This window comes from Petaurus breviceps, unplaced genomic scaffold (genome assembly GCF_028583685.1).
Source record: "Petaurus breviceps papuanus isolate PSGF00001 unplaced genomic scaffold, PetGlider_PUasm1.0 115, whole genome shotgun sequence".
Lineage (NCBI taxonomy): Eukaryota > Metazoa > Chordata > Mammalia > Diprotodontia > Petauridae > Petaurus > Petaurus breviceps.
Window position 1 is genome coordinate 5,225,706 of NW_027185612.1, and position 19,820 is coordinate 5,245,525.

Below are 19,820 nucleotides of genomic sequence, written 5' to 3' on the forward strand. Positions count from 1 at the left end.
TAGATAGATAGATAGATAGATAGATAGATAGATAGATAGATAGATAGCTGCTCAGAAATATCAAGTCAAAATATGAAAGAAGAAAGGAAGGAAAGGAAACACACATTTATTAAGTACCTACCATGTGCCAAGCACTTTACAAATATTATCTTATGTAAAAGGATAAACAAGCATTAAAATCATGCATTGATAAACAATAAGTTTGAGGTGGGATAGGGGAAAGTAGATGAGATTAAATATATATTTAGGTTGGGAAACAATAATTTTTGAAGTCTCTTTATGTAGAAGAGAAGGCCAGACTCTTGATCCTTCCCTATTTCTCATTTTATTTTATTTTTAATTATTTATTTTAATTAATTTATTTAAATTTATCTTTTCTCAATTGTATATAAAAGTTTTTTAAAAATTTATTTGTCTTTATTACTTTGTTTGTTTACTTTTAATTTACAAGATTCAGTTCCACAACCATTGAGTTTCAAATTTTCTTCCCCCTCCCCCATCCCGCCTAGCCATTGCAGCGTGCAATCAAGTATAGGATCTGCAAATGCTTTCACATTAGACATTAGTCAGGTTATAAAGAAGGATTGTAACAGATGGAATGAAAAATGGGAAAGAGGAAATAAAACCAAACAAGAAAAAGAAAGAGAGCAGGTAGTTTGCTTCAATCTGCATTCAAAGTCTGTTCTTTCTAGCTCTTTCTCTGTATGTAGACATCTCTTTTCATCATGAGTCTCTTGGAGTTGTTTTATAACCCTGCATTGCTGAGAAGAGTCCAGTCTATCAAAGTTGGTCCTCACACATATGTTGTGTATGTAATTGTGTACTATTTTCTCCTGGTTCTGCTCTTCTCACTCAGCATCAGTTTGTATAAGCCTCCCCAGGTAAATATGAAGTCCATCTGCCCCTCGTTTCTTATAGCACAATAGTATTCCATTACATTCATATACCATGATTTGTTTAGCCATTCCCCAATTGATGGGCATCCCCTTAATTTCCAGTTCTTTGCCGCCACAAAAAGAATTGCTATAAATATTTTTGTACATATGGATCTTCCTTCTGCTTCCATGATCTCTTTGGAATACAACCCTAGAAGGGGTATTGCTGGGTCAAAGGGTATGAAATCATTTATAGCCCTTCAGGTATAGTTCCAGATTGCTCTCCAGAATGGTTGAATCAGTTCACAACTGCACCAACAATGCATTAATATTCTAATTTTCCCACATCCTCTCCAGCATTTGTCATTTTCCTGTTTTGTCATCTTAGCCAATCTGACTGGTGAGATGTGGTACCTCAGAGTTGTTTTGATTTGCATTTCTCCAATCAATAATGATTTAGAGCATTTTTTTATATGCTTATAGATATCTTTAATTTCTTCCTCTGCAAACTGCCTATTCATATCCTTTGACCATTTATCAATTGGGGAATGACTTTTATTCTTATAGATTTGACTCAATTCTCTGTATATTTTAGAAATGAGGCCTTTATCAAAGACACTGGTTGTAAAAATTATTTCCCAATTTTCAACTTCCCTCTTAATCTTGGTTACATTGGCTTTGTTTGTACAGAAATGTTTCAATTTAATGTAATCAAAATTATCCATTTCTCATTTATATAAAAACAGTTTTAGCATTTGCTTTAAAAAAACATTTTGAGTTCCAGATTATCTCTTTCCTTCCCCTCCCCACTCCTTGAATAAGCAAGCAATTTGTTATAGATTATACATATGCAGTCATACAAAATGTATTTCCATATTAGCTACGTTACACTATTTTCCCATTTTAGCTTACCCACTGTGATAGCACGTGTTTTCACACCTAGTTTTCATGCCTTGATTTCAATGTTTAATGCTTTACTAGACGTGCTTACTACAACCTTTCATTTCCAAACCTTCCATTATTCTTAAATACCTGCCATCTGACTTCTTATTCATTTTTGTGTACATAAGAGTCCATCTTCCAGCTCTGTGCCTTTGCTCATGCATAGAATGTGCTCCCTTCAAAGTTAAATTCAAGTGCTTGCTACATGAGAATATTCCAGTTCCCCTAGATGTTGGTAATTTCCTCCTGAAATTATTTTGCATATATTTTTGTATTAACCTATTTGACTTATTTTATTTCCCACTCCTTCCACTTTCTAAGTAGAAGTAAGCTTCTTTAGGGCAGACTATTTTTATGCTTGTCTGTAGCTCCATTTCCTGGTATTAGACCTTATATATATTTAATAGAGTAAAATTTTAAAATTTCATTGATTTAATAAACTGCACACATGTGGTATATATCCTGGGCCTCCACCACTATGCAGCAATCCTTCTACCATAATCTTCCTCCTTTTTCACTTCCCTTGTATGTATTATCTTCCCCATTAGAATGTAGGCTTCTTGGGAGCATAGACTTCCTTTTTATCTGTATTTGTATCCCCAGTGTGTAGCTTAGTGCCTGGTATATAGTAAGTGCTTAACAAATATTTGTTGACTTATTGATTCTCTATGTCATTATTAGTGTATGTTTCTTTCTTTTCAATGCTGGCCACAAACATTCATTAAGAGACTCCTATGAAAAAGATACTATGGATAATGCTGGGGATATGATGGTGAAAACAACATAGTTCCTGATGGAAAGAAACTTCATCTGCTGGATAGGGGGGATATGGTATGAAATCAAGGAAATATAATAGGTAAGATATATGGGTTAATGAGGCATTCAAAGTGGTCTAGAAAAAAATTTGAGAGGAAAGGCAAATTTCTAGATGGAAGAGGTGATACCTTAAGCTGAACTAGAAAGGAAGAAAAGCATTTCAGTGGTTGGAGATGGAAAGGTGGAAGAGGGTGAGTCAAGAAAGGAAAATAGCTAATAGACCGTCTTGGTTGGTATGTAAAGTGCACAACAGAGAGTAATGTGAAATGTCTGGAGAGCTAGGTTACAGCCCAACCCAAAAAAAGAGTTAAGTGCCTGTTGAAAAAGTTTAACACTTTTTTCCTGTAGACAATGGGGAGTCAATAGTAACACTTTTATGGTAGCAACAAAACAAAAACAAATAAGAAAAAAGTGAGAGTACTGATTGATTATAGAAAAACTGAACAAATTATGGTAAATGGATGTAATGGAATTTTATTTGACTCTAAGAAACAATGAATACAGGGGGCTCAAAGAATCTCATAAGGATATATGAACTTATGCTAATTGAAGTAACTGTAACCAAGAGAAAATACACCAAGTGGCCACAATAATGTAAAGGAAAGTAAAACTAAGAGTAAGAGCACTGGCCCCAGTGTCAGGATGACCTGGGATCGAATCTGGGCTCAGATACTTAGCACCACACCCAGAAATAACTGGCCATATAACCTTGAGCAAGTTACTTAACCCCAATTGCTTTTAAAGCTTTTTAAAAAATAATTTATTATTCTACTAAGAAAAGTATAAAGTGGGACATTAGTGTGTTATATAAATCATTTCAGAAATTAGAAAAAATGTCATGCTACAGCAGATTTCATTTTCAGCACCTTTGAATACTTGGAAGTATGGAAGAATTAAGACAAAGTAACAATACTGGATATCAACTTAGAGTAAACAAAGTGAAGTGTGCAATCCATGTAACAGTGTGGCCATTTTGGACTTTTTCCCCCTAAGAGACATCAGAATTCAGGTTAATGCCATGTCTAGTATTAACTCCAAAAGTTCATTGATGGAATAAATTTACTTATTAGTAGAAATGTTATTGTATTCTGCTTAATTGTGCTTATTAATCTCTGTTAGAATCTGCTGATGGAGCAAAAGGGACTTTAAATAATAATTACAAGTACCAATCATTTCTGAAAGCAACAGGTCCTTTTATTTGGTGTGTTTAAAGGAAGTTCTATGACTATGTAGCTTAACTCAGAACCCCAAGGAAAGGAGAGTCAGGCTTAAAAAATTAAAGGCAGGGTGTAGGGACTATTAGGGCAGTCCATTGATTTCTCCCATTTACTTGGGGACCATGATTGATATTTCCAAGTTTTAATAATTCATTGCTTTTCTCAAATTGAGGCTAGAATATGCCTATCAAATGGAGGTCACCAATTTCCCAAACATCTTCAGTGTGGGGCTGGGAAGGGGTCATGGAAGGCTTATAGCTAGCAAAATCATTGGGAGTCTTGGACAAAATAGTGATAAGGTCATGACAGAAGAGGAAATTCATAATGGTCTAGGACTATTTCTTTTTGTGTCAAGGCAGCTCAGGTAGCTTGGAGATCATGGCAGCCCTTTTCTCAGAGTTAATCATGTCTTTTATAAGAAAAAAAATATGCATTCCAGTCAGGTGGATCTGGTTGGTTTTCAACACCTGAAGTCTCAATACACATCAGGTGGCACCAGTCAGCTAGAAAATTGGAAGTTTCCAGCCTAGAAGATTCTAGGCACAGAACATTTAAATATAGTGGAGGTTCCCAAAAAAGGGTGGGAGCAAGGGAATACGTGAAAAAAGAAGGGGACAATGCAAGGAAATAAAGTCTCTTGGGTAGAAAATGACCAAGTCATAAAAAATTTACAGCTTTTTCAGGCTGAGTCATAATGGGGTTATCTATCCAAGGGAGAATGATGTGAGATTTTCTTTTACCTTATTTTGGTCATTATATATTGTTCTCTTGGTTTGATTTAATTTACTCTGTATCAATCCTATGATTCTTAATTTTTTCCTCTTGGGCCAACAAGAATAATGGGAATTCCTTTTCAATGTGAAATCCTTTAATGTACTTAGACATAGCTATCACATGACCCCTAAATCTTTTCTTCTCTAGTCTATCCTGAGTTCCTTTGACCCAGTCCTCTTATGACAGAAGTTTTAGGCCCATCTCCACACTAATTACAGTGGAAAAAGCAGTAGTGATTTGGATTCAGAGGCATCGGGCATGCATCCTATGAACTGCCACCACTTTTTTTGATCTTGAACAAGACATCAGGACCCTACAAGGCTCAGATTTCTAATCTATGTGATGGGATCTGACTAGATGTCTGTATAACTAGCAGTCCCTTTTTGGCTCTGCATCTATTGTCAGATAATCCTAGACACTTCATCTCTCCTAATACGGTCCATGATAGCTTTGGACAAGGGGTTCTTCAAGTTTGTGTGTGTGTGAACCCTATTTTCTCTTATCTAATTAGATAATTTATTCAACCATGACAATGGAGATTTGCCTGACTGAAACAGCAAGCTGGGTTGAGAATGAAGAGGAAACTGTAGAGCCTTTCTCAGAAAAAAATGTTTTTAAATACATAAAATGAAATTCTAGGTCCACGACAAATTTGTTATGCTGTGTCAACCAGTCTCTCACTATGGCAAAGCAGTATTTATATAATTCTTAGCTCCCGCACTATCCCACTTACCACACTGGCCATTCCAACCTTTTCTTCCCTTATCAAACCTCCCATGGTTCCTCCCCCTGCCCCAGTAAACCAAAAACCTAGTCTCATATTTCACCAAAATTTACCAAGAACTCCTTATTCTCCCCTACATTTTCACATTACTCTTATCTATCTTCTTGTTACCCTCCTATATTTCTGATTACTCCTCCTGAGTATACTTTGTTGGATTTTCCAAGTTAAATCATGTGTCTTCCAAGTTTCTGTTCTTGGATCTCTTCTCATCTCTCTCCATACTATTTTGTTTTCTGTCCTCATCAACTCCTACAGATCCAATTATGATCTCTATGCTCATGATTCTCAAATCTATTTATCCAGTTCTGATCTCTCGCCTTACCTCCAGACTTGTATCCCCAGCTCTCTATTAATCATGTCCAAATTGATGTCCCTTGGACATCTTAAACTCAACATGTCTGAGACGAAATTAATTATCTCTACTTTCCCAGGCTCACCCCTCCTCTTAACTTTCCTATTACTGTCAAAGTCTTACTATCCCAGTCACCACAGATATCGTCAACTTTTGTTCACTTTTTTTCAGTCCAAAGATTCATATTCTTGAAATAGAAACAGAAGTAAAATAAGAAGTGAATCTATTCACTAAACTTGGAGTTTGAAGGAAAATGGTAAAAGGCAGAAACTCGGAAACATGGTGGTGACAAAGAACTTCTCTTTTCCCTCATGAGTGAGTAGTTATCCCCTGTGGAGCTTTCATGATCCATTAGTTCTCAGCGGAGTACAGATATGCGCTAGGCCCTGATGTTTGCCATAGAAGCAAGTGTCTCTAATGAGCCAATGTCATGGGTCCGTGGAACAGAAAGTAAAAACATATACTGTCCCATTTGAAGAGAGCGAAATAGGACTTCAAACTGTTCCACTTGTTATGAGTCAACTGGCATGACTCTACTCCCCAGCTTTTTCAGTGGGTGTAGTTGGGAGTGTTATTAAATAAGCAAATGAACTCCTCTTGCTTGTATCCTCACATTTGAGCCAAAGACACTTAAGAAAAGTGGGTGGAGTTTGTCCTGGCATCAGAGTTAGGATTTTTTTTCACATTCTATGATAAAAATAGCCAATGCTTTGATTTTTACTATATTTTCTCTAATCTAATTAGATAATTTATTCAACCATGACAATGGAGATTTGCCTGATTGAAACAGCAAGCTGGGTTGAGAATGAAGAGGAAACTGTAGGTGAAGGCAGAGCTATGAGTGATATGTCATGATTGACATATACTTCTAGATAAGAAATCAGGATATAGCAGTGGGATGGAATGCTGAGTGATTGGCAGTCATATGCCTCAGGGATCTGACTGTTAACAGAACCCAGACGGCCACAATTACACCTGTTAAATTCCTAATCAGAATTGACTTTCTTTGTTTCTTCCAAATTTCATTCTTGAGAGCTTCCTATCCCTCCTGGGCTGGCTTCCTTCATAGAAAATTAGTTCATGGAATTCTACCCATCCCTTTCCATGAACCATTTAAAATCTGTTCTCCAAAATTCTAGAGTGTATATCAGACTTGTCTTGGTTTGCTCTCTTTCTCAAGCAATCTAAGTTTGATATGACATTTTCCCTCCTCTTCTCAAGACTCCTATCATGTCTACCACAGCAAGCAGTTCCTTCTTATTTGTGAGAATTAAGTTCAAAACAGGAATTCCTTTCAATTAATTCATTGACTTAATAAAGAGCGAAATTATCATTAGGGCAATAAAGCTGCTCTGTTTTGGATAGAAAGGGAACAGGGATCGGACAGAGAGAGAAGAGGGGGAAACAAGGAGAGAGGGAGAGAGAGACAGAGGCAGAGAGACAGAGAGAGGCAGACAGAGACAGACAGACCAAGATAGAGACAGAGAGACAGACAGAGAGAGAGAGACAGAGAGAGGCAGACAGAGAGACAGAGAGAGATTTAGAAGGTGGACTTGGATGATTGGTGTTCACCATCATGCCTCCATGCCAGGTTTGTGTTTCTTGAACTCCTCATATCTTTCAGTGCAAGTAGTTTGTAATATTGTTGCTTCTATTTCTGCCTGTTTTGATCTCTCCTGAAGTGTCTTGGATTCCTCCAAATGACTATATCTTGGTATACAATTCTACTCCATCCCTACGCTGATTCAATACCCCCTCTCCATTTCTTTTGAATAATATATACCACTCCAGAACCACACATCATGCTCATCTCGTTCCACCATATATGAATGGTAACCCTTTTCCTTGTGATTTAAAAAGAAAAAACAACTGTAATTTCAACAGTGTAGAGAGCTCCTTATTAAAAAAAAGTCTTCTATGGATGTTTATAAGCTCCTTTGCAGAAAGATATTATCATAAAGGGTTCCCTGCAGCATGGAGATTTTAAGTGACTTGCCCAGGGTTACATAGTCAGTATGGGTCAGAGGAAGGACTTGAAACATTGTTTTACTGACACCAGTACCAGCTATTCATTCATTACAGTATGTTGCTTCTTGGACAATATTTACAAGGCTAAATTAGAGTTCTTATCCCTAGTACACATTGCTCGTTACTTTTTGGGGTGCATTTGTGTATAAACATTTGAGGCATTTTAACAGGATCTTTGCTTGGATTTTATCTCCTGTGAATTGCTGGGTCCATCTCCAGCTGTCCTTATACTATATATGCTAGTTACTTTCTATGGTGGTTAGCTTGGAGGATAAAAATAGGCAATTTCCTCTTCCCATTCTCTTCCATTTAAATGTTTCCTACTTATTATAAGCTTCTTTTTTAATGATTCCCATTATTTCAGAAACAAATCTCTGTATGTGGCTAGGCTAGGACCTGTGTATAGAGGTAGCTAAGTGGTAGCACCTGACTGCAGTGTGGAGAAAAGCACATTCTGACAGCAGGGTGCTTCCATTGCATTTGGAATGGACTTTTTGCATTTGCAGGTGGCATGTTTCCCAAAGAGACCCATTAATGGAATTTTTGTTTCTCAGTTCATCTTCAGAAAGTAGAATAAGGCTGGAAAAAAGGACTGTAGAAATTAGCAGCTGTAAATTACAGGGATGTCCATGTAATTTTTCGAGGATTTGTGATTTCATTCTCTTCACTGATGCAGATCACAACCATTCTATGCTTCATATAATCATTCTGAGTTGCTGTAGCTGAACAAAAATTTATCACCAGGGAAGGAGATCGTGAAAAAAATACCAGGGCATGGGAAAAGGGTAGCAGAAAGAGAAGGCTGAGGGTAGAAAAGTAGAGGGAGGAAGAAAAACAAAGAAGATAGCAGTGTTTATGGTAATTCTCACATTGTGAAAAGTGTGCAGATAACTAAGTTTTGCAGTATACAAAAAATACTTTAGAAAATGATGAATTAATGAAATGAGAAATCAGAAAACAGTATCTGGCACTTTTCCCCAATTCTCCCTCTCTGAACATTGTGATCTAAAGTTGAGAAAGTAACACTAATGAAAAAAAAAGTTTTGGAGAAATGTTTTATCACAGAAATCAATGGTCTTTGAAGATAGGTACCAGAAAGTCGGAATGAATGAGAACATCTCTGGATGGGGGAAGTATTAATACTAAGGTTTTGCTTAGGAAGCAAAATGAAGGTGAATTTTACATAGCATTTTATAAACCATCTGAAAAGGAAGTATGAATAAAAATTCCACATTTTAAATTGTTTGTAGCCTCTTCATGAGAGTGAAAATCTAGAGTACTGGGAATATACTTTAGAAAGATGACATGAGGTAATGTGAGTGGGATGAAAAATGCTGAAGAGCTTCATTGTGAGCAAATGGAAAGCAATACATTTAGGGAAAAAAGATCCAACTATACTAATTAAATGTGGCTCTGAGCTATGAGAGTTTCAATATGGGAAAGGGTTCAAGTAGCCTCTATGTAGAGCATACCTTGGAGAGGAGATTAGTCCAATGTGTTATTTTATATAAAAAAGCCACTCTAATGTTATTAAGATGGGTGTAGGTGGGGTGGCTAGGTGGCACAGTGAGTAGAGTGCTGGCCCTAGAGTCAGGAGGACCCGAGTTCTGGTCTGGCCTCAGACATTTAACATGCACACACACACACACACACACACACACAACCTAGCCGTGTGACCTTGGGTAAGTTACTTAACCCCAATTGCCCTTCAAAAAAAAAAAAAGAAAGAAGGTGTAGGTATTAGAAACCACACTGAAAATATTTTCCTTGCTTGTCACAAATATCTGTGTCCACATTTACATGTGCCTTTAGTTGTCATCCTTCCAGAAAAAAAATCACAGCCAGGGTAGAGGGAGAGAGAGTTGGAGCAGAAGAACTTCAAGGAGGGGCAGCCAGGTGGCTCAGCGAGTAAGAGCACTGGCTCCAGTGTCAGGATGACCTGGGGATCAAATCTGGGCTCAGATACTTAGCACCACACCCAGAAATAACTGGCCATGTAACCTTGAGCAAGTTACTTAACCCTGATTGCTTAAAAAAAAAAAAGAACTTCAAGGACCCTTCTAGTTACAAAACTCAGCCTTATGATCCCAAGGAAAAGAGAACAAAACTAACATTAGAGGAGAAGCTACAGGAGAAATACATAAAAATTCAGTTTCCTCAGTCTAGAAAGATAAAGGCTGGGAAAGAATATGACCTTGGCAGAGATATTTACAAAAAATTATCTAGGGTTAAGATTTTAATGCCCAGAAATATAGAATTGAGGGGGCAGAGTGAAGATGTCATAGTAGAAACAGGACTTCTGCAGGCCTCTGGCTTCTACCTCCTCCAATTCATGTAAAAGGTGACTCTGAACAAACTTTGCAGCTACATAACCCACAAAATGACACAGAGAAGCTAACCTCCTACTGAGGACAGCCATGCAGGCCAACAGGAAGCAGCCAGTGCAGCACTCTGGGAGCTGACCACAGCCCTGCTTGAGTAGAAGGTCTTAGCCTGAGGGCGGCTGACTGGCTGGAGGGACTTCAGATCACCAGCAGCTGTGGTGGTTTCCAGAATTATCAACCCATAGATGCTAAGGACAAAGTGAGAGGTCAGTGCAGCATGGACTTTGGGATCCGGTAGTTTGGGAGTGTGGTCGGCCTTTATCCCCTGGATAGAGAAGCTGCTGAGCCACCACGGCCATGCAGCCACTGCCCTGTGGCAGTTTCAGCTCCTGGCCTGCAGATTGTAGGGGGACAAAGCGACCCATCTGAGGGGTAATCTCTCTTGCTTTAACCTGCTTGGATCTGGATTGCAGTCTAGGATGGAGGTCCTGGGCTGCATGACCAGTGTGCCAGAGCATGTGGAGGCTTCAGAGAGGGTTCCCAACTAACAGCTCCCGCAGCTGAGAAAAACCTAGCAAGTGGTACGAAGCTCCCCTGTCTGGTAGCAGAGTCCTACTGTGGCAAAAAGCCCAAAAGTCAAGTAATTGAGGGGCCACATGAAGAAAAGAAGGAAACAAAGCAAACAGAGCAACCCAACTTTACACTCCTATTTTGGGGACAAAAAAGATCAAAACATGGAACAGGAAGAAGACAACAAAGTCAGAACTCCTGCACCAAAATTTCCAAGAAAAATACAAGCTGTTCACAAGCCATAGAGAAGTTTATGAAGGATTTTGAAAACCAAATTAGAGAAGTGGAATAAAAACTGAGAAGAGAAATGAGAATGATGCAAGAAAATTATGAAAGGAGAGTCAACAACCTGACTGAAGAAAATAACACCTTAAAAATAGACTAACTCAAATGGCAAAACAGACTCAAAAAGCCAATGAGGAGAAGAATGCCTTAAAAAGCTGAATTTGCCAGATGGAAAAAGAATTTCAAAAGCTCACTGAAGAGAATCATTCCTTCAGAATTAGATTGGAGCAAATGGAAGCTAGTGACTTGATACATCAAGATACTATTAAACAGATCCAAACAAATGAAAAAAAAATAAGAGGCAATGTGAAATATCTCATTGGGAAAACCACTGATCTGGAAAATAGATACAGGAAAGATAATTTAAAAATTATTGGACTACCTGAAAGCCATGATAAAAAAAAAAAAACCTGGAAATCATCCTTCAGGAAATTGCCCTGATGTTTTAGAACAATAGGGCAAAATAAAGGTTGAAATAATCCACTGATCACCTCCTGAAAAAGATCCCCAAAAGAAAACTCCTAGGAATATTATAGCCAGGTTCCAGAATTCCCAGATCAAGGAGAAAATATTGCAAGCATCCAGGAAGAAACAATTTGAATATTGTGGAAACAGTCAGGATAACACAGGATCTAGCAGCCTCTACAGTGAAGAAAGTCTTGGAATGTGATATTCTGGATGTCAAGGGAGCTGAGATTAAAACCAAGAATCATCTACCCAGCAAAACTGAGTATCATGTTTCAGGGGGAAATCTGGTCATTCAGTGGAATAGAGGACTTTCAAGCATTCTTGATGAAAAAAACCAGAGTTGAATAGAAAATTTAACATTCAGATATAAGAATCAAGAGAAGCATGAGAAGATAGTTAAAAGAAATCATAAGGAACTTACCAAAGTTGAACTATTTACATCTCTACATGGAAAAATGACAATTGTATCTTATGAAACTTTTCTCAGTATGAGAATGGTTGAAGATAATAGAAATGTGTATGTATGTATATATATATATATATATATATATATATATATATATATGTAAGTGTTCACATACATATATATATCTATAAAGGAGGGTATATGGGCATATGAATACATATGTAAATGTGTGTATATATGTGTACAGTTAGACATAGATAGAGGGCACTGGACCAATTTAATAGGAAGGGATGATACTTAAAAGGTGAAATTAAGAGGTGAGAGAGTAATATAATGAGAGGAGATGAGGAGAGACAGAATGGGGTAAACTATCTCATATAGAAGAGGCAAGGGAAAATGGTTAAAATGGAGGGGAGGAACAGGAAGGCAAAAGGGAATGGGTTAACCTTATACTCATTGAATTTGGCATAGGGAGGGAATGACATACACACTAAATAGGGTATCTCATTCTACAGGAGAATAGGGGGGAAGGGAATGAGAGGGAGGATGATGCAAGGGAGGGTTGGCTGGCTGGGAGGGAAGTTGGGCACACCCACTTTTGAAAAGGGACAGGATCAAAGAAGAGAATAGAACAAGTGGGATGTGGGATAGGAGGGAGGGAAGTATAGTCAGTCTTTTACAATATATCCACTATGGAAATGTTTTGCATAGCTACACATGTACAACCTATATTGAACTGCTTATCTTCCCAGTAAGGGTGGGTGACAAGAGAGAAAGGGAATGAATCGGGTATTCAAAGCTTTAAAATCAAATGTTCAAATATATATTCTATCATTAATATTATTTTACATGTGCCTGGGAAATAAGATATACAGGCACTGGAGCATAGAGATTCACCATGCCCTACTGGAAAGTCAAGGGGGTATAGGAGAAGATATAGGAGAGAGCAGATTGGAGGAGGGGATATCCAGTGGGATTTCTATTTTGGGGTGGTGGATAGGGGGAAGAAGGGGAGAAAATTTGTAACTCAAAATCTTGCAGAAATGAATGATATAAACTAGAAGTTAATAAAGCATTTAATAAAAAAAAGAAAACAAAAGAAATATAGAATTAAACCAAACTCTTAAAGTCTTAGATATTATTGAAATTTTGTTTTAATATACTGGATAGCTAATATAGTGGGCAGCTAGCTAGTGAAGTGGATAATATACTGTGTGTGGATCAGGAAAACCTGAGTTCAAATAACAATTCAGATACTTACTAGCTGTGTGACCTTGGAGAAGTCCCTTCCCCTCTGCCTCAGTTTTCTCATCTGTAAAATGGGGATAATAGTACATCCCTTTCACGGTTTGTATAAGGAGAAAATGAGATATTTGTAAAGTGTTTTGCAAACCTTAAAGTACAATGTAAATGCCAGGTATTAGTATTGATATTACTGTTAATTATGCTTCTTGTTGTTGCTGTTGTTTGTCCATAAGAGGTGGCACAGAGCCTCTTAGGGCAAATTTAGATAGATAGGTTCAAGGAGGATTTAGGTCAATTTATGAATGTAATAGACAAATAAGAATACAGGGAGCAAATTTCTGACAATTAGAAGATATCATATCTTTGAACTGGCTATTCACTGGAAGAGAGATTCTATGCATGTAGGACTTGTGAATCATCACCTACATCCTGCAGTTGCTATGCTATCCAGAGATCAGCCTCCTATCTGGAAACAACCATGCAATAGTAGCCATAGAACCCAGTACAGAGGGTCACTTTCCAGCTTTCCAGAGAAGTTATTTATAGAGCAATGTGCCTTGTAATATAACACCAGTGAGGTCACATCAGATTCATTCTGCTGGGTAAATTCTTCCTATAATGATGACCAACTTTAATCTTTTCCTGTACTGTAAATATATGGACTTCCTTTCAAACCAGTGCTTTAGGTACTGGTTCAGGACCATCATGCTTTGACCTTTATGTTCATGGGAAAATTTGTGTCCACAATGGGACCTCTCTGGATTGTGAGTGCTTACTTAGAGCCAGGAGGTATTCTTCAGTGGACTGGATCTGAGCAAGTTATGAGAAGCAGTAGCTACTGATGAGAACTGACTTTGGGTTATTTGGGTTATACTTATGCTTTGGAAGAGGTGTTTGTAACCTGGGGTTCATGGATCCCAGGGAGTCCATAAAGTTGGGTGGGAAGAAAGTTACATTTTTATTTCAGTATATTTGGTTTCCTTTGTAATCCCATGTGGGTTTTTTTGTTTACACTTAAAAGCGTGATTCTGAGGAGTCCCGAGGCTTCATCAACAATAGAGAGAGGGCTGCAACACAAAAAAGAGATTCCACTTAGAGTATGGTAATAAACTTTCTTCTATATCTAGTGGACACTATGAGGAGAAACACAGTAACTTTACATTTTCTAATCTTTTCAGGAGGATATTCAAATGAGCAATCATACTATTAACTGTCCCTGAGGCCTCTTGTCAGAGGTCTTGATAAATCGATGCTCTGACCCAATATGGTAATTTTCATCTTCCTTTGTTCATAGATAGCAAGCAGAATCAAAACTTCATAAAATAGGACTACTTAAAGGAGCCTGTAGAATACTAAATATCTACTTATGCTTTAATTAGTATTGTTAAACTTTTTCAATTGTCCTGTGAACCTATACTTCAGCATTCAAATATGAAGGATGCTTGAAAATGATTATTAGTAATTTGAATATTAAGTACTAGGATTTGCAGAGCTGGCTAGAAATGTGTTGCCACAATCAATAAAGCAGGACAGTTGATTTGTGGTACAGGGTGATAGAAGCTCTTGAGGGCATCAGCTATTCTCCCACTAAGAGACTTCTTGTAAGCAACTAACGAAAGCATGTGTAGACAAAACTTTGGAGCAAATGTTTTATGAATGAGACCTAATTCTGAGACTGTGGAGAAGATAAGAGTTTTGAAGGAAGATGAAGGAGAGAAATGATACTTGATTTTATCAGACCAATACAACTCTAGGCAGGTTTCATTTTAGGGATGTTTTTCCCTAAGTATCTCTATTTGTGTTCTTTTTATATATGTGTGTCCCTGGTGTGTATCGTAGGTAAGTGGTTGTACTATTAGTTTCTGAAATTCTTAGTAACAGCATTCACCAAATAACTGGGCAGTGATGTCTGTGGCATTGGTCAGTGAAAACCGACACCAGCTTCTTATTCCTCCATATTCTGTTAAATATACCTGTGAAAGAGGTCATGAGATTATAAGAATCAGGGGTCATGGGACCTTTGCAAATGGAATACCCAACAATAAAACTCGAGACTTCTTTGATAAGAGATATTGTACTTTAGGACAGGACATATGTTTGAAAACTGTCTCCCTACAAGATAATGGACTAGTATCATATTATATAATGTAATATAATTAATATAATAATAATGGTTCTAATATATAATAGCTAAGAAAAGTGTAAAACTATAGTAAAATGATTATTATTAAATAGGATATAATCATACTGTAGAATTTAGATGATCAGTCTGTTTCACAGAAATGTACAGAACTCAACTCTAGGCAGACAGGTCACAGATATATAATTCTGGTTATGAAAAGACCCAAAGATAGTATAGATGATTAAACACAATCCAGTATTGGAAACATAAAACAAAATATCATATTTATTTGTGTTAACAAAACAATGTTATGAGACTATTAGTCTGGAAAACTTGGAAGTTGTTTGCATCTTCTTCATCTTCTATGTCTAATCTGTCATAAAGTCATTGTGATTTCTCCTTCAAAATGTATCTTAGGAAGCTGGGAGTAGGGATGCACACCTGTTTACCCTGCTACCAGGGAGGCTGAGACTGGCGAGCTTGACTTTGGTAGTTCTGTTTTGCAGAAGAACTAAACTTGATCAGACATGGGGTGGCTAGGTAGCTCAGTGAGTAGAGTGCCGGCCCCAGAATCAGGAGGACCTGAGTTCAGATCCGGCCTCAGACACTTAACACACACACACACACACACACACACACACACACACACACACACACAAACCTAGTCGTGTGACCTTAGGCAAGTTACTTAACCCCAATTGCCCTCCAAAAAGCAAAAAAAAAAAAAAAAACAACTTGATCAGACATTTGTCCCAAGTCTGACAACAATATGGTGAGTCCACTGGGAGTAAGAGTCCACCAACATGCCGTAGATGGGCCTTTATTGGAAAAAGAAGACGTCAAGGCTCTCATACCAATTAGTAGAGATACTGAGCCATGAGTAGACTCTATTCTTCCATCCTGGATAAAATAGGGAAACTCAGTCTTAACATCATCATCATCATCATCATCATCACATTACTAATACTTCCTCTCCACTTTCATTCCCCTTCCTATAGTACAGGCTCTCAAAATTTAATTACCTGATTATTGAGATAGCTTCTTAGCTGACCTCCCTTCCTCTACTTCTACTTGTTGACAGTTTGTCTAACACATTATCTCTCACAGACTACATATCCCAATATACTACTTTCATCAACCCACCTCCTGTTCAAAATCTGTAATAGCTCTTGCTTTACACAGTCTCAGCTTCTTTGCCTTTCTGGGGACTCTGATCTAGTCCTATCCTGCTACCACACCGAAAGTCAGTGTAGTTGAACGGAGCACTAGTCTTTGAGGCAGCAGATCTGCATTTAAATGTTCAGATCATTCACTAAGTGTATAACACTGAGTAAATCATTAACCTTTTTGAACTGCATTTTTCTCATCTCTGAAATGGGAATAATAATACTTGTACCACTTTCCTTATGGGTCTGTTATGAGGAAAATACTTGAACAATTAAAAGTGCTACATAAATGTGAGTATTATTTATTTAGCAACTTTATGAAATAATCACTAATTTAGACCCTTAGCTTAAAATTGGAGCACTTTCTCCTTGTCTTATGACAACACCATATTCATTCTGACCCCCTGCCTTCACTAATATTGTTCCCTTTATCTGAGATGTTCTCTTCTCCCCCACCTATCTAAATTTCAGTGATCTTTCTTTAAAAAATATATATTTATTTACTTTTAGTTTACAACATTCAGTTCTACAAACCCTTGAGTTTCAAATTTTCTCCCCTTCCTTCTCTTCCTTACTCCCCACCATGGTGGCATGCAATTAAATATAAGATCTACAAATACCTTCACATTAAACATCAGTCAAGTGGTAAAGAAGGATTATAACCAATAGAGTGAGCAATGAGAAAGAGCAAAGAAAATAAAGTAAAAATAAAAGAGAGCAAGTAGTTTGCTTCAATTTGCACTCAGACTCTATAGTTCTTTCTCTGGAGTGGATATCCCTTTCCTTCAAGAGTCTTTTGGAATTGTCTTATAACCTTGCATTACTGAGAGGCACCCAGTCTTTCAAAGTTAGTTGTCACATATACGATGTGTCTGTAATTGTGTACAAAGTTCTCCTGGTTCTGCTCTCCTCACTGAGCATCAGTTTATATAAGTCTCTCCAGGTTATGAAGTCCGTCTGCTCCTCATTTTTAATAACACAGTAGTATTGCATTACATTCATATGCCACAACTTGTTTACCCATTCCCCAACTGATGGGAATCCCCTTGATTTCCAATTCTTTGCCACCACAAAAAGAACTGCTGTAAATATTTATATATATATGGGTCCTTCTTCCACTTCTATGATCTCTTTGAAATACAGCTCTAGAAGAGGTATTGGTGGGTAAAGGGTAGGCATCTTTTTTTTTTTTTTAAAGCAATCGGGGTTAAATAACTTGCTCAAGGTTATACAGCCAGTTATTTCTGGGTGTGGTGCTAAGCATCTGAGCCCAGATTGCTCTCACTTGCTGAGCCACTTGGCCACCTCTATGCATCTTTTTTTATAGACCTTTGGGCATAGTTCCAAATTGCTTTCCAGAATGGTTGAATTAGATCACAACTCTACCAACAATGCATTAGTGCTCCAATTTTTCTACATTCTCTCCAGCATTTATCATTTTCCTCTTTTGTCATCTTAGCCAATCTGACCTGTGAGATGCAATACCTCAGAGTGATTTAGAGCATTTTTTCATATGCCTATAGATATATTTAATTTATTCCTTTGAAAACTGCCTGTTTATATCCATTAACCATATATCAATTGGGGAATGACTTGTATTCTTACAGGTTTGGCTCAGTTCTCTGTATATTTTAGAAATGAGGCCTTTATCAGAGATACTGGTTGTAAAAATTCTATCTCAATTTTCCACTGCCCCCTTAATCTTGGTTACATTGGCTTTATTTGTACAGAAACTTTTCAATTTAACATAATCAAAATTATACATTTTGTATTTCATAATGCTCTCTAACTCTTGTTTGGTCATAAAATCTTCCCTTCTTTGTAAATCTGACAGGTAAACTATTCCTTGCTCTCCCAGATTGCTTACAGTATCAGCCTTAATATCTAGATCATGGACTCATTTAAACTTTATTTTGTTATATGGTGTAAGGTGTTGGTCTATGCCCAGTTTCTGCCATACTATTTTCCAGTTTCCCAAGCAGTTTTTGTTGTATACTGAGTTTTTGTTGTTGTTGTTGTTGTTAATTTTGTCTTTTTGCTTTTTGGAGGGGGAAGGCAGAGCAATTGGGATTGTGACTTGTCCCATGTCACATGGCTAGTAAATTTTAAGTGTTTGAGGCTTGATTTGAACTCGGGTCCTCCTGACTCTAAGGCTGGTGCTCTATTCACTGCACCACCTTGCTTCCCCCAAATAATGAGTTCTTCTCCCAGAAGCTGGGGTCTTTGGGTTTAAAACAGTAGATTGCTATAGTCATTGACTGCTGGGTCTTGTGTACCAAAACTATTCCACTCTTCCACTATTCTATTCCTCAGCCAGTACCAAGTAGTTTTGATGACTGCTGCTTTATAATACAGATTAAAATCTGATATGGCTAGACCACCTTCCCTAGCATTTCTTTTCATTAATTCCCTTGATATTCTGGACCTTTTGTTCTTCCAAATGAATTTTGTTACAATTTTTTTCCAGCTCTATAAAATAATTTTTGATAGATTGCTATATATGGCACTAAATATGTAAATTAATTTAGGTAAAATTATCATGTTTATTATATTAGCTTGACCCAGCCATGAGCAACTGATGTTCTTCCAATTAGTTAGATCTGACTTTGTGTGAAAAGTGTTTTGTAATTGTGTTCATATAAGTCCTGGGTTTGTTTTGGCAGGTTGATTACCAAATATTTTATGATGTCTACAGTAACTTTAAGTGGAATTTCTCCTTCTATCTCTTGTTGGATTTTGTTAGAAATATATAGGAATGCTGAGGAGTTTTGTGGGTTTACTTTATATCCTGCAATGCTGTTAAATTTATTTATTATCTCAAGTAGTTTTTTACTTGATTCTCTAAGTATATCATCATATCATCTGCAAAGACTCATAGCTTAGTCTCTTTTTTGCCTATTTTGATTCCTTCAATTTCTTTTACTTCTCTTATTGCTACTGCTAATATTTCTAGTACAAAATTGAATAAGTGGAATGATAGTGGACATCCTTGTTTCACCCCTGATCTTATTGGAAATGCTTCTAGCTTATCCCTATTACATATAATACTTGCTGATAGTTTTAGATAGGTGCTACTTATTGTTTTAAGGAAGACTCCATTTATTCCTATACTTTCTAGTGGTTTTTTTTTAAATAAAAATGGTTGTTGTATTTTGTCAAAAGCCTTTTCTGCATCTGTTGAGAAAATCATATGGTTTCTACTAGTTTTGTTGTTGATATGATCAATTCCACAGATAATTTTCCTAATATTGATACATCCCTGCATTCCTGGAATAAATCTTACTGATCAAAGTGCATTATTCTTGTGATAACTTGTTATAGTCGTTTTGCTGATATTTTATTTAAATTTTTTGCATCTATATTTATGAGGGAAATTGGTCTATGATTTTCTTTCTCAATTTTGTCTCTTCCTGATTTAGGTATCAGTACCATATTTGCATCACAAA